At 38.0% G+C, this 16,758-nt stretch overlaps 1 protein-coding gene across 3 annotated transcripts in view; it reads left to right on the top strand.

The window, feature by feature from the left end:
- Positions 1-16,758, top strand: part of LOC115760392 (synaptosomal-associated protein 25) — a 298,733-nt gene that overhangs the window by 85,852 nt on the left and 196,123 nt on the right. The window lies entirely within an intron of this gene.

Genomic DNA, 16,758 nt, shown 5'->3' with positions numbered 1-16,758 from the left:
CTTGATTTATAGCTTTGCGGTGGTAGCGGGGAGGTGGCGATAGGTATAAAATGAAAGATACTCTTGAAGCAAGAAGATATTCTAGACGCAACATATCATGTTTGGTGGCTCTAGCTCTTATTATTTACGCAATTTGCTCAAAAAACAGGATGTCGATATCGATTTTTATCGATTGCTTGGAAACGGAGTAAGTTATCGATTATCGGAAACAAACTCGATCTGCGCAGGCACTAGGAGCACCTACATCTAAAATTTCAAGTCTCTAGCTCTTATAGGCTCTGAGATCCTTGCGTTCATACATACTGATGGACTGACGGACGGACGGACGGGCGGACGGGCGGACAGACAGACGGACATGGCTAGATCGACTCGGTTATTGATGCTGATCAAGAATATATATACTTTATGGGGTCGGAGATGCTTCCTTCTGCCTGTTACATACATTTGCATTTTGCACAAATACAATATACCCTTTTTACCCATTTTCAATGTGTTCAGAGTATAATGAAGGGTTGACGAAAGTCATGACCTACTTTTAGACAAATTCAAGTGACAAGCGCAACTGCAGTATAACTATTCACAAAAGTCAGATAGCTACGTATAGCAAAGTGGTGGGTCACAGTTGTTCTCGTATGCAGCGTGCAGCAATATACGTAGCTTGCATTAGAGCAACGACTGCTTCCGGGTGGCTTATTATAGGAGACTTTGTTCCTCCTAAGTATCCCAACAATTAGGATAGTCCAAAAAGAGCGGACTGGTAAACTACTTGGAAACCATTATGATCACTTAGATAACAGTTCTGCCCTAGACTTTTTTTATCATATTACTGAATGCATTCACTGTCATATTGAAGATATTCGATCATATATATTAATGCTTCAGTCGTCTGTAATTTGTTACGTTGCGGAACATACTCAAATGAAAATGTTGCCATATCAGGGCTTACTATTGTTGTCCGTCTTGATTGCGAGGTAATATCTAATGCACTGCGACCTAAAAGGGGAATCGTCATTTATATTAAGAATGCAATTTGAAACCATATATCTAATTACTTAAGCGGTAGGAAAATAAGTGAGTCAGTCGGTTTGAGTATGCCACGTTTCGTTATAAGTCTGTAGGAGTTTGTGTTATTAATAAAAATTACATGTTTCGTTATATGGCTGTAGGTTTTTAGTTAATGATAAAAAACCGTTTTATCCACTAGCTATTTTTAAAACCGGATTTGAGGATCTATTTCAGCAACATTCATTTTAAGTTGCACCATTTTAGTAGATTTTAATTTATGCTTTGTAAAATTTGATAGATGTACGAGCCTGTAAGATTTATTGCTCAGGAAGGGATTCAAGTGTTTACTAGATTTAAAAACGCCCACTACAAATTGATTGGGTATTTTCTAAAATCTACAATAAAGTAGTTAGCGCTAGGACACTGAGACAGGGTATGGTTGCCACAGTGGTATCTCTGTAAGTGTTCAGGGTAGGGTAAATTAGGTGTCTATATATAGGTCCATATAAATTGAATATGTTTGATTTAAACTCACAAATTATTTTAAGAATATAGAAGAATATATTTTAAGAAATAGTTGGGTTCAGGATGTTTTCTAGTCGGGTACCCCCGACTAGACCACTATAATTTGTTTGTTTATCAAGACATAATGACCAAAGTTTGCTTTTATAAGTTTAACTATGCTCTCCATATATGTATGTATATGCAAAATGCTATCAACATCGAACCACTATGTATATCAATTAGCTGCCATAGGAACGATCGGTTAACAATTAAGTTGTTGTATGGAAAACTCTCTTTATTATAAAGTTACACAGGAATTCGATTTATCAAGATTTCATTTTAACGAGGCTCAAAAAAGAAAAAATCGAATAAACGGGGCTTTTACATTTCACATCATGTTTACATATCAATTTTACAAACAATATAAGTAGATTCATTTGTACGTTTTACAAATTATATTAAATTTTAATTAAACTTAAAAAGTCTCTAAGTATCGAAACCAAACCAAACTGTAAGTATCGAAACCAACGAAACCAAATTTCGATACATAGAAGGATCAATACACTATGCGTTGCAAAAAATACTACGAATTAGCGAGGGGACCCAAATGTATGGAATTTATACAAATAAGCGAATATTTTTCAAGGGGACTGCATTTTTTACGAATTATTAAGCTTTTCGATTTAGCGGGGGACGAATTATCATAAGTTTCGTCGAAAGGTTTTTACAAGAAAAATGTTGTATACCCTTGAAGGGGGTATTATAATTTCGGGGGTATTTATAATTTATAAGCGAACGACAAGAGCAACGATTAAGAGTGATCTTTAGCTAAATTAAAGGCTATTCTTTATTTTCGAGTGTGTGTGTGTGTGTGTGTGTGTGTGTGTGTGTGTGTGTGTGTGTGTGTGTGTGTGTGACAAAACGTTGCTGTAGTCTGCAAGTTGACATTGGTGGTTTTCTTACGTATTTCATTTCTTTGTCTCTATTAATAAAACTGTCCAGACCCATTTACTGATTGGTGATCAACGTACAGCCCATATGAGCTTGTAAGCTAACATTTTCACTGTAGTTACCTTATGCGTTGACGGTGCACGTTAAGAGTTGTTTCGGATAAAACATTTGTGTGAAACGCGCTCAAGTTCATTTCAAATAATCTATATGAAAAATCATTTAACACGTATCTCACGTTTTTCGCAAAATCAAAGCTTCCTCGGAGGAAAGTGCGATTTAAAGATTTTTTCTGTTTAGTTTTAAGTTTTGTCCGATTTGCTTAAAATTTATTTTCAAAATTCTACTTAAGAACTTAATGAATACGTGTTTCATAAATTTGGGTAATTCCACCCGCAACAGTGGTAAATTGGCGAAAACCGGATGAAAATTTTTTGCTTACCATCCGCTTAGTTTCTAAATCGTTTTCAAAGCTTTTTGCGAAATTTCAAAATTGTTTATATCCTGAACCCATTAAAAATGGGTATAAGGGTATATTGTATTTGTGCAAAATCCAAAATTATGTAACAGGCAGAAGGAAGCATCTCCGACACCATAAAATATATATATTCTTGATCAGCACCAATAGCCGAGTCGATCTAGCCATGTCCGTCTGTCTGTCCGTCCGTCCGTCCAAATGTATGAACGTAAGGATCTCAGAACCTATAAGAGCTAGAGACTTGAAATTTTTGGGCAATTTTGGTAAATAACAAGTAAGAGGTTCTAGTCGGGAGCTCCCGACTAGGGGATACCCTGAACCCTCTTCTTCCAACATCAAATGCATATATATATATTTTTTTTTAGAAGCTATATGTCAACTTTGGTGACTCTAGTTCTTAATATAATTTTGGTTTTTCTTAACCGATATTTATGGAATTTTCTACAGTATATCTTATTGTACCATAGAATATTTGTGTATTCTCAAAAAGTCAATTGCATTTAAATTGTGGTTTAAATTGGTTGGCAATAAAAATTGGGTTATTAACTTGATTTATAGCTCTAGGGTGGTAGCGGGGAGGTGGCGATAGGTATGAAATGAAAGATACTTGAAATATCTATAATATTTCAGAAGCAACATATCATGTTTGGTGGCTCCAGTTCTTATTATTTACCCAATTTGCTAAAAAACAGGATGTCGATATCGATTTTTATCGATTGCTTGGGAACGGAGTAAGTTATCGATTATCGGAAACAAACTCGATCTGCGCGGGAACTAGGAGCATCTACATATAAGATTTCAAGACTCTAGCTCTTATAGGTTCTGAGATCCTTGCGTTCATACATACGGACGGACGGACGGACGGACGGACGGTCGGACAGACGGACGGACAGACAGACGGACATGGCTAGATCGACTCGGCTATTGATGCTGACCAAGAATGTATATATTTTATGGGGTCGGAGATGCTTCCTTCTGCCTGTTACATACATTTGGCTTTCGCTTAAATACAATATACCCTTATACCCATTTTTAATGGGCTCAGGGTATACAAATTATTTACAATATTCAAAAGTATTAGCTTTTGCTGAGAAAGAAAAAAATTTTTTTTTTCAAACTCACTCACTTACTATTTATATGTATTAATAAAAATATATCTATATGTATATAGTATATGTATTAAAAGATTTACTGCATCTGTTGCTCATCATCTGCATCAGCTGGGCGTCGCCGGATGTGGCACACTGATGCTCCCTCGATTACGCAAGTGGCGGTGTGCCCCTCGCGCTTGTTGATTCTCCGCTGTTGATGTCCTGGGCCTGAATGAGTAGCGATGCTTGGTTTACTCTGTTCTGCAGGTAGTCGAGCTCAGTTTGTAGTTTCTGAGCTGTCGACCATGCGGGTGTTGGCGTTTTTGTGAATAGCAGCCATCTTAAGTGCGCTATTCTTTTTGTTTATTTTATTTTGTAAGCCACGGCGTATTCTAACTATAACACTCTCAATATATGGAACGCTCTATGTCCAAGTCACGACGGCATATATCATAGATGTCCTTTTGTTGATCATGAAGGCGCAGTCAGAGTCGTCTGCCCCAGGCAGGGATTTATTTATTTATACTTATGAATGAATGAATTTATTCAAAGTCAATGTCAATTAGCCTATGGATACATGTATGTATATGCTTATGATATTATCGGTTAACAGCAACAAAGAGAGAGAGAGAGAGACCGGGTGTACTCATACATAAGTGCGCTCACTGTCGGAGCGCCTAAAGTGCAAGATCAGCGGTTAGCCGTCGGTCAACGGTCTTGCGCTGTCTTGGCCTGCTCAAGTGGCATCATGCTTCTTAGTTGCGCAGTTATGTACATACATATATTCGGTCATATTTATGCTCTGCGCTTGACTGTACATATTTAGAATTATTTAGACTAGCAACAAAGTGTAACAAGTTGAGTTATGTATGTATGTATATGTGTGAATGAATAAATTACAATATAGCAATGCTGCGTATGCCTTCTCTGATTCATCCGCGAATCCATGCAGCTGTATTTCAAGCTTTACGCCGGTTTGTAAATATATTAGATTCTTCTAATAATATTAAGTTTTTTCTATACTGTTCCCACTCATTTGCGTCTTCCATGCCTAGTTTGTCATCGCAATCTTTATCTATAAACCATAAATTTGCATGAATTATTTTTCTACAACAGTAACCGCCAACCTAAAGGGTCATAAATCTTTGCAAGCGTGGATAATACTTATCTTTAATTAATGTTTTCTGAGCCCTCACAATTCACCTTAATTTTTAATTCGCCTTTCAACGGTTCCCACTGTAGCCCCAATAGACTCATTTTCTTCGATAGTTATTACTTTATTTTCTTTAGTATTTTCTACTTGCTCTATAATCTCTTGTTTATTTGCAAATTTAAACCTGCTTCCACTAGCTCCCAAGAAATTTCTTTGATTTTCTTCTGACACTCTAGTACCTGACATCAGATCATTCATATAAAAATCATTTCTGATTATTTCCCCAATGATTTGATTTTCACAATTATTTTCTATCCCTATCAGCTCTCATAGTTGCTAAGTATGGGGATGACGCGGTACCGTTGTGATTTTGTAATATTTAATCTGATGATTTGGATTTTCTCTTCATAGTATACTAGTATTTTTGATCCTTTTTATCAACATTACTCTGCCGATACATTTTTTTTTATATCTGTAGAGACGGCAAACTGCCACTTGCGCCATTTTATCTGGGTCCCACCCACATTATGTCATGTAAGCTTTTGTTGTTCGTAGTTTTTGCGGATGCATCGAACACTACTCTCAATTTGGTTGTAAGACTAGAGTCTCTTAACACTGCCTGATGAGGCAGTTTTCGTTGGACTCGACCATGTGTCCTAAGTCCATATACTCTAAGAAATTGCTGTAACTTTCTTTCAGCTGTATATTTCTTTTGAATTTTTTTCTCTAAGTTTAGAAATCGTTCCATTGCTTGTGGTCTTTATTCCCCTAATTCCTTTTCTTCCTTAAACTGAATGGTATCTTACCTTCCATCTGATTCTTTTCTTGTTGTCTCAATAAAGATTTCTGCTTCTGCATCTTCTTTATCTTCTTCTTCTATCTCCCAAAATCTTTCCAAATCTTTAACCTCAATGGCTGACTCGACTATTTTTTCCTTTCCTTTGGATTTCGGGCACCCCGACAATATCCACCCGAATTCTGTGTTCTGGCCGAGAAGCCCATCGATTTTCCATTTTTTAAAATGTAAGTATACAGGTTAGTTCCGATAACCATATCTACTTGACCTGGTTTGTTAAACTGCGGATCAGCTAATACATAGCCTTCCCATTTAATTTTATCAATATTTATTGATTTAATTGGGAGCGCTTTCATCAGTTTTAGCAAAACAATTGCATCTATTGTAAGAGCTCCATTTTTGGCTCTAAAGTATCTACATATACCTTGACTTTATATTTTGATACACTAGACTCTGTTGAGGATACTCCAATAATTTTTGTAGTCGCTCTCCATCTAGGTAACTTAAGTATCTGGACTGCCTCCACAGATATTATTGTCGTTGGCGACCCACTATCAACGAGTGCCCTCAATTTTTCGAACCCCCCGTAGCTGATTTTACCATGACAATTGCTTTTGTTAATGGCGCTTGCATTTCAGCCACGCATATATTCACTTTTTCTCTCCTATCAAAGCGAAGCATTGTGTGGTGGTATTTGTTGCATTTGCCTTCTCTGATAAAATTTTACTCGTGCACCTCTTAGCACTTAAATGTTTTAAGCACTTTAAACATAATTGTACCTTTCTTGCGGCTTCTGCCCTTTCTACTGGGCTCAAGCCTCTAAATTGTACTTTAAGTTGTAGTGCATAATATTCCCTTCTACTTTGCAAATTTGGAAATTTTCCGAAAAGTCCCTATTAGCTTTCGGTTTCTTCTCCTCATTCTTCAATGAGCCTAGCGCACCTAGCGACCTTTGCTCTAAGTACTCCATTACAGCGGAAAATTTTTGAACTTCTTTTGTTCTTTTCACATGATTGCAAAAATTACATCCACGTCTTCTGGTAAGCCCGTTTTCAATTTCATTAAATGAATTGATTAATTTATTGAATCAATAAATGCTTTAATGTGCTTTGCTGAATCACTGTTCAGTACTGGCAACTCTATAAGCCTATTTTATTGTTCGGAGAATATTTTCCTTCTGTTTTCATAACGCTTGGTTAACAATTCCCAAGTCGCATTGAAATTTTCTGCGGGGCCTATTAGCAAATGCGACACCAGGCATCTTGCTTCTCCTTTTAGTGCTCAAATCCTCTCTTGATTGAATCAACTGTAAACAACTCTGTAAACAACTCGGCAAAGGGGTCTCACTCTTTGGAATCCCAATAGAAGGTGGGTATCGGGTGCATAGGTCCTCTGTTTTGACCTGGCAACCCCCTATTTTTGGTTGACAGCTTACTTGAATCTTGCTTGCTGGAAGGGCATAAATCTATATTTTTGACTTTACTGTGCCTAAGCTTGCTTGCTCGGCACTAAGAACATGCCTTACAAAAGCCTGATGCTTGGGAGTAGCATTGACGGACCTAGAGGCTTGCGATTGCAAAGTCTCGCTCTCATACCTGTAAAGTACAGGTAATGGTTTGGTGTTGCTTTGACACTCGACATTAAGATCCTGCATACCCCAGTTTTAAACATTTGATGCACAAGTTACGTTGCTTCAGAAACCCAAAACCTTGATAAACAGGAAGAGACTATAATCAGTGACTGAACAATAGCTAAATTTAATAACTGCTTTCTGATCACACTTAGATCACGAAAATGATGACTTTGTTGAAGCAGTATCAAGTATCAGTATCAAGTTGCAGAGTGCAGCAACGTTGTGACAGACACGCATTCACGTAAATTAACAGTAGCTCTTAATCTAGCTAAAGAGCTTGCTTTTGTCGTTCGCTTATATTTAGCAGTGATAATTTGTCCAAGCCTCTCCTGTGATCTCTTTATTTCCTAGCAGAGGATATTATAATTTAGTCGTGAAGTATGTAACGCATAAAAGGAGGCACCTCCGTGCCCGTAAAGTATACATATTTTTGATCACTATCATTAGCTGAGTCGATATGTCCGTCCGTCTGTTTCTATGCAAACTAGTCTCTCAGTTTAAAGCTATATTCATGACACTTTGCAATTTTTGCTGCACGCAGTACAATTGTCGGAACCATCGGACCACTGTATCATATAGCTGCTCAAGAACGATCAGTCGAAAAGTATGTTCTAGCATTAAAAACTCGCTTGTTTATCAAGATATCTCAATCAAACTCGGAATTTAATGGTTTTACTATGCTCCTCGTCTATAAGCAAAGTCCTATCAACAAAGTTCTATCAACAAGTCCTATGGACCACTATATCATATAGCTGCCATAGGAACGATCGTTCGAAATTAACTTGTTGTATGGAAAACTTCTTTGTTTCTCTGGATATCTTGACCAAACTCGCCATTTGTAGCTCTTACTATGCTCTCTACATTTAAGCAAAATCTTATTTACATCGAGCCGCATTAATCTGTCTGATTGAATATCTTCAATATGACAGTGAATGCTTTCAGCATTATAAAAAAAAAGTCTCTTGCAAAACTGTTACCAAGAACGATAGGTCAAAAAATAAGTTACTGCATGGAAAACTTTGTTGTGTTTTATGATGTCTTGACCAAACTCGCCATTTATATATTTCACTATATTTATGCAAAATCGTATTCATCGGACTACTATATCAAATAGCTGCAATAGAAACGATCGGTCTAAAATTAAGTTGCATGAAAAACTTTTTGTTTTTCAAGATATCTATACCAAACTCGCACCTAACTATTTTTTCTGTGCTTCTTAGATACGGGCAAAGCACTATGAGCATTATGAAAAGGTTGGATCTGCAAGGGCCCTTCTTTTTCGATTAAGCTGCAATTATTTTGAAATGAAATTAAAAAGTTTAGAAGTGTTTTTTTCGTTATCTTTGCTATTAGACATTTGCATGTGAGAAAAACCTAAGCGGCATAGAATAATTGAAATTGGTAAAATAGTTGAAGTTTGAATATTTCCCGAAAATAGTTTTAAAACTAAGACATACTTATGACTTGTGTGGTAGAATGGCATCGCTGTTTTTAATCTCGCTCCCACTTGCTCTCAGTGCGCTCAATGCTCTCTTTATGTTTAGGGATCGTTTAAATGTGTATGTGTGTATGTGTCCGCATAAGCAAAAATGCACACAAATTCAATTTTTCCCAAATGTCTTCCCTTTGAAGGGACGAGTTATATGAAATAATGAAAGGGCTTGCCACGTCGTAAACAAATTTTTGCCTTTTAGCTTGTTCTCGTAGGTAAGGGTACCGTTGGCATGTGTGCATTTACAATTTTTGGGACTTGCTATTGCATATTTTGTATATGCATAGAAGCTTGTGTGCATGTAGAATTATCGTTCTTTGAGTATATCTCGCAGCGGTCTCTCCAATGATAACCGATATTGTATGAAATTAGAGTAGTCAACTGCTTTCCCAAGAAACAGTTGCACGTGTTCGTTTGTTGTTGGTTTCGTTGGTTTAAAGATGTCTTCAATATGCTTAGTTGATTTATGTCTGCCTTCGGCGTCAACCTTGTGTTTCTAAAAGTCAACCAGGAATGCGGCAAATACACATTTTTTTGTTTAACTTTAATACCAGGTTTCGTAATTTCTCTAAAGTTGCTTGTTGTAATGTTGTAAAAACCTCATCAACACCTTTCACAATTATGAGAATATCGTCAAGGAAGTTACGTACGCTCGGAATATTCTTCAATGTCACTTACATTCCCGGATTATTCGGTATTCTGTACACTACACAGCTCGTCATCATCAGTCATATCCAATTGTGTAAAGACTGTGGCACTGGTTGAATATATACTCTGTTCTCGGAATGACATGCTCATCAGTAGGTTTGCAGTTGCCATATACCTCGCGTTTTCTTCTTTATCACATTTTTTGTGGATGGCTATTCTGAGTAGTAAGCCCGATTCAATTTTTGCGTCGAACTTATTGGCATTCGCATCACGCAGCGTGAATGATACATATCTTACCCGAACAAAAAGGGTTTCGCGTCCTGCTTTAAATTCGAATCGAATTTTGTTAGCATTTGCAAGCTTACTCCTAGTTATTCCAGCTGCTTGTACTGCTATTGTTTTCACAGCACAGCTTTCCTTTGTCGTGAACATGTCCAGATCTATGTAGTTGGTTTTCTTTCGCAAATTATTCTCGCCCACACAGTGTGCCCAGGTTTTCTTCTATTACATACATATTAAGTTTACGTATAGTCTATCCATGTCACGTTGACAAATGCGCGTCCACAGCATTCGATCCTGTACCCTGTAAAAAGTAAAATATATGGTCAGTTTTCTTTAATCATATTAAAGGTTTATTCAATATGCTACATGGAGCACCTGTGTCCAGTACCATGGGTATTTGTACTCCATCAATCTTTTTACCCGCTGATTGCATTGGTATCAGATTGTTGTATGAAATGTATCTCTTCCGGGTCGTCCGAATCTGTGTCGCATTTTTTTTAAGTTTTGCGCAATTGTTGGCCTCCTTGCTTCAGGCCGATATAAGACTTCTTCATGATTGGCGAAAAACCCAATTTGCATGTAGGCTCCGCATCTGCAGCTTGGTTGTCTTTAACCGGCTGTTTCGGAATTACCTTATCTGCTGCGATATCGATTCTGCATTTTTATACCCTGAACCCATTGAAAATGGGTAAAAAGGGTATATATGGTATTTGTGCAAAATGCAAATGTATCTAACAGGCAGAAGGAAGCATCTCCGACCCCATAAAGTATATATATTCTTGATTAGCATCAATAGCCGAGTCGATCTAGCTATGTCCGTCTGTCTGTCCGTCCGTCCGTCCGTCCGTCCGTCTTTCCGTATGTATGAACGCAAGGATCTCAGAGCTAAAGACATGAAATTTTAGATTTAGATGCTCCCAGTGCCTGCGCATATCGAGTTTGTTTCCGATAATCGATAACTTACTCCGTTTCCAAGCAATCGATAAGAATCGATGTCGACATCCTGTTTATTGAGCAAATCGGGTAAATTATAAAAGGTAGAGTCATCAAACATGATATGTTGCTTCTAGAATATTGTATATATATAATGTATCTGTCATTTTATACCTATCGCCACCGCCCCGCTAACACCACAGAGCTATAAATCAAGTTAATCACCCAACTTTGTGAGAATACACAAAAATTGTATGGTACAATAAGATATATTGTAGAAAATATAATTAAGATCGGTTAAGAGAAAACCAAAGTTATATGTAACTGAGCAATTGGATGGCACAGCTAGCGAAAACATCAAGAATTTGTGTATACATGTGCACAAACACATTCATGCGCGTCTACTTCGCATTCTAACAGCTGTTAAGTAGAGGCATAGCAAGTGTTGCGGTCTGTCGCGAGTTCGAGCCCTTCCTGGGAAACTTTTTTTTTGTTTTTCTGCTGCTTTGACTGTTGAGTAGAGTCGTCTGCAAGTAATACGGTTAGTTGCGAGTTCGAACCCTGCCAAGGGAACTTTTTATACCCTTGCAGAGGGTATTATAATTTTGTCGTGAAATGTGTAACGCATAGAAGGAGACATCTCCGACCCCATAAAGTATATAAATTAAGATTTAAATAAAAGTCCTCGCGGATTATCTATATTGAACTTTATTTGGATAATGATTTCTAAAACACTTGGCCGATACGCCGTAGTGAGTGAGTTAATTTAATTGCAGCTATAGCGCGCTGATACAAAGTATGCAGTGTCGCAATTGCGAGGGCTGTTCCTTAACTTATGAAGCACGCGATAGCGAGGGTTGATTATAAACTTATGAAATTTCCTATAAGTGTTATGTGTTAACTATTCCCCCTTCAAGTATAAGGCCGTCCTCGGCCGACCCAATCCCGGCGACGACTTCTCGTGACTGCTTCGCATACTTCTTTGCGTCGATGATCCGCCAAAGAGTGATGCCAATGCAGATTAATGCACAGCATATGGCTCCAATGATGAATGCCACACGATAAGCTTGATCAGTTCCGGCGTCTTTCTTGAATTGCTGTATCACCTCCAAATTACGTTCACTCAAACGATGAAGGTTAGGGAGGCTGAGGACATCTTGGCTGGCAGTGATGTTCAGCAAGGGAGAATTGGCAATACCCGGGACTCTATTGCGTACGTTGTTGTGATTGTAAAACAGAGTCCCGTTAATTGCGACTCGGTCTCTGAATGTGATGAGATGCGTGCCTTGTACCTGGATCTCAGTGCCGTTGTCCACCTGAATCCTTGCGGACCCGTCGTTGAGGATGATGATTCCGTCATCTACATGGGTGATTATTTCCAGGTTGCTCGGTTGGATATCGCAGTGTGTCGTGCCACCTGCATTACTATGCTCTCTACATTTAAGCAAAATCTTATTTACATCGAGCCGCATTAATCTGTCTGATTGAATATCTTCAATATGACAGTGAATGCTTTCAGTATTATAAAAAAAAAGTCTCTTGCAAAACTGTTACCAAGAACGATAGGTCAAAAAATAAGTTACTGCATGGAAAACTTTGTTGTGTTTTATGATGTCTTGACCAAACTCGCCATTTATATATTTCACTATATTTATGCAAAATCGTATTCATCGGACTACTATATCAAATAGCTGCAATAGAAACGATCGGTCTAAAATTAAGTTGCATGAAAAACTTTTTGTTTTTCAAGATATCTATACCAAACTCGCACCTAACTATTTTTTCTGTGCTTCTTAGATACGGGCAAAGCACTATGAGCATTATGAAAAGGTTGGATCTGCAAGGGCCCTTCTTTTTCGATTAAGCTGCAATTATTTTGAAATGAAATTAAAAAGTTTAGAAGTGTTTTTTTCGTTATCTTTGCTATTAGACATTTGCATGTGAGAAAAACCTAAGCGGCATAGAATAATTGAAATTGGTAAAATAGTTGAAGTTTGAATATTTCCCGAAAATAGTTTTAAAACTAAGACATACTTATGACTTGTGTGGTAGAATGGCATCGCTGTTTTTAATCTCGCTCCCACTTGCTCTCAGTGCGCTCAATGCTCTCTTTATGTTTAGGGATCGTTTAAATGTGTATGTGTGTATGTGTCCGCATAAGCAAAAATGCACACAAATTCAATTTTTCCCAAATGTCTTCCCTTTGAAGGGACGAGTTATATGAAATAATGAAAGGGCTTGCCACGTCGTAAACAAATTTTTGCCTTTTAGCTTGTTCTCGTAGGTAAGGGTACCGTTGGCATGTGTGCATTTACAGTTTTTGGGACTTGCTATTGCATATTTTGTATATGCATAGAAGCTTGTGTGCATGTAGAATTATCGTTCTTTGAGTATATCTCGCAGCGGTCTCTCCAATGATAACCGATATTGTATGAAATTAGAGTAGTCAACTGCTTTCCCAAGAAACAGTTGCACGTGTTCGTTTGTTGTTGGTTTCGTTGGTTTAAAGATGTCTTCAATATGCTTAGTTGATTTATGTCTGCCTTCGGCGTCAACCTTGTGTTTCTAAAAGTCAACCAGGAATGCGGCAAATACACATTTTTTTGTTTAACTTTAATACCAGGTTTCGTAATTTCTCTAAAGTTGCTTGTTGTAATGTTGTAAAAACCTCATCAACACCTTTCACAATTATGAGAATATCGTCAAGGAAGTTACGTACGCTCGGAATATTCTTCAATGTCACTTACATTCCCGGATTATTCGGTATTCTGTACACTGCACAGCTCGTCATCATCAGTCATATCCAATTGTGTAAAGACTGTGGCACTGGTTGAATATATACTCTGTGGCAATACCCGGGACTCTATTGCGTACGTTGTTGTGATTGTAAAACAGAGTCCCGTTAATTGCGACTCGGTCTCTGAATGTGATGAGATGCGTGCCTTGTACCTGGATCTCAGTGCCGTTGTCCACCTGAATCCTTGCGGACCCGTCGTTGAGGATGATGATTCCGTCATCTACATGGGTGATTATTTCCAGGTTGCTCGGCTGGATATCGCAGTGTGTCGTGCCACCTGCATGGAGCTCTTTGGCACATGAACTCTCTAATGCCAGACGACAAAATGTGGCTCCAGGTGAAGCGGTGCAACTCTGCAGTGTGTGGGTTTCTCCAACGCATTCAGCTATGACGTTGTCAAAAAATCGCAATATGAAGTTCTTAGGTTGTCCTTGTGGACCACCCTCCCTCTAATGAGGACCTCGGTCCCCAGGTCTGCTTCCACGGCCAGCCACGTTTGCGGGTCCAACGCCGCAGTCACGCACTTGTTATTCGTAGTCGCTCCCTTCGCCGCAGTCTCCGCTGCCCGAAGAGCTCCAGCGGCTTCGGTGTAAAAATATATGTAAATCGCACTGCGCTTGAGCGCACCTTTGTGAATCACGAGATTATGATCGCTAATTCACTGTTACTGCAGCTTATTGCTTCTTGTTGTAGTGTTCACAGCGCAACTACATTTGTTAACTCACTGTCACTATTATTATAATATGTGATTAGCTTATTATTTTTAATATTTTATTTTTGTAATGTTCACTGCGCAGCACAGTTGGTGTGACCGCGACTTAATGTTCACTTTGTAAGAATTTTTATACCCTGAACCCATTAAAAATGGGCATAAGGGTATATTGTATTTGTGCAAAATCCAAATGTATATAACAGGCAGAAGGAAGCATCTCCGACCCCATAAAGTATATATATTCTTGATCAGCATCAATAGCCGAGTCGATCTAGCCATGTCCGTGTGTCTGCCTGTCCGTCCGTCCGTCCGTATGTATGAGCCAAAGGATCTCAGAACCTATAAGAGCTAGAGACATTTTATTTTTGAAATTTTAGATGTAGATGCTCCTAGTTCCCGCGCAGATCGATTTTGTTTCCGATAATCGATAACTTACTCCGTTTCCAAGCAATCGTTAAAAATCGATATCGACATCCTGTTTTTTTCAGCAAATTGGGTAAATAATAAGAGCTAGAGCCACCAAACATGATATGTTGCTTCTAGAATATTATAGATATTTCAAGTATCTTTCATTTCATACCTATCGCCACATCCCCGCTACCACCCCAGAGCTATAAATCAAGTTAATAACCCAACCAATTTAAACCACAATTTAAATGCAATTGACTTTTTCAGAATACACAAATATTCTATGGTACAATAAGATATACTGTAGAAAATTTCATAAAGATCGGTTAAGAAAAACCAAAGTTATATGCAACTGCTCAATTGAATGGGGCAGCAGCTTTAAGAATTTCTTTATACATGTACACACACACATTAATGCGCGTCTGCTTCGCATTCTAATAGCATGGTAATTGCATCTTTTTTTTGTAATGTTATTTTAGTTCCTTTTTTTATCATAAGTACTTAATTGTTGCAATAGCAAGTGGTGCGGTCTGTCGCGAGTTCGAGCCCTATCGGGGAAAGTATTATTATTATTTTTTTTTTGGTGGTGTGGCTGTTGAGTAGAGTCGACAGTAAGTAATGCGGTCAGTTGCAAATTCGAGCAGTGCCAAGGGAACTTTTTTTTATTAATTTATTTGGTGTTGGAATAAGAGGTTTCAGGGTATCCCCTAGTCGGGAGCTCCCGACTAAAACCTCTTACTTGTTTTCTTTGCAATCGCGTGGGTAATCGTAACTACCACTAGTTGGGCGCCAATTAAAATTTAAATAATAGTCCCCGCGGATTATCTATATTGAACTTTATTTGGATAATGATTTCTAAAACACTAGGCCGATACGCCGTAGTGAGTGGGTTAATTTAAGTGCGAAGTCCCTGGGCCGATGTGCCTCGGGGAAAGCCGCATTAAAAACTAATTTCTTAATACACAGAATATTTCACTTAAGCTAAGCCAAAGCTCGCATCACGCCACAATGTCATGGTCGGCAAGCCGACTCAGCAAAATCTTAGGCAATAACGGAAACTCTTGCAGCAAAACAGAAGTGTCCGGTTACCGCCACTGACCATTGCAGCTATAGCGCGCTGATACAAAGTATGCAGTGTCGCAATTGCGAGGGCTGTTCCTTAACTTATGAAGCACGCGATAGCGAGGGTTGCTTATAAACTTATCAAATATCCTATATTAAGTGTTATGTGGTAACTTATATATTCTTGATCAGCATCAACAGCCGAGTCGATAGAGCCATGTCTGACCATCTGTCTGTTTCTATGCGAACTAGTCTCTCAGTTTTAAAGCTATCTAAATGATTTTTTGCAGAAGTCCCTCTTTCTGTTGCACGCTGCACATATGTGAAAACCAGCTGGATCGGACCACCATCATATAGCTGCCATAGGAACGATCGGTCGAAAATTAAGATTTTGTATGAAAAAACATTTTGTTTATCAAATCTTGACCAAACTCGGCATTTATTAGTTCTACTTTACTCCTCATATATATGCGAAATCCTATTAAGATCGGAACACTATATCATATAGCTGCCCTAGGAACAATTGGTCGAAAATTAAGTTTTTGTATGAAAAAACATTTTGTTTTTCAAGATATCTTGACCAAACTCGGCATTTATTAGTTTTACTATACTCCTCATATATATGCAAAATCGGTCGAAAATTAAGTTTTTGTATGAAAAAACATTTTATTTTTCAAGATATCTTGACCAAACTCTGCATTTATTAGTCTTACTTTACTCCTCACATTTAAGCAAAATCCTATTAAGATCGGACCACTATATCATATAGCTGCCAAAGGGACGATCGGTCGAAAATTCAGTTGTTGTATGAAAAAA

This window comes from Drosophila novamexicana, unplaced genomic scaffold (genome assembly GCF_003285875.2).
Source record: "Drosophila novamexicana strain 15010-1031.04,08,12 unplaced genomic scaffold, DnovRS2.1 tig00000434-arrow-pilon, whole genome shotgun sequence".
Lineage (NCBI taxonomy): Eukaryota > Metazoa > Arthropoda > Insecta > Diptera > Drosophilidae > Drosophila > Drosophila novamexicana.
The sequence above is the reverse complement of the archived record's forward strand: the minus strand, read 5'-3'. Positions and strand labels throughout refer to the sequence as shown.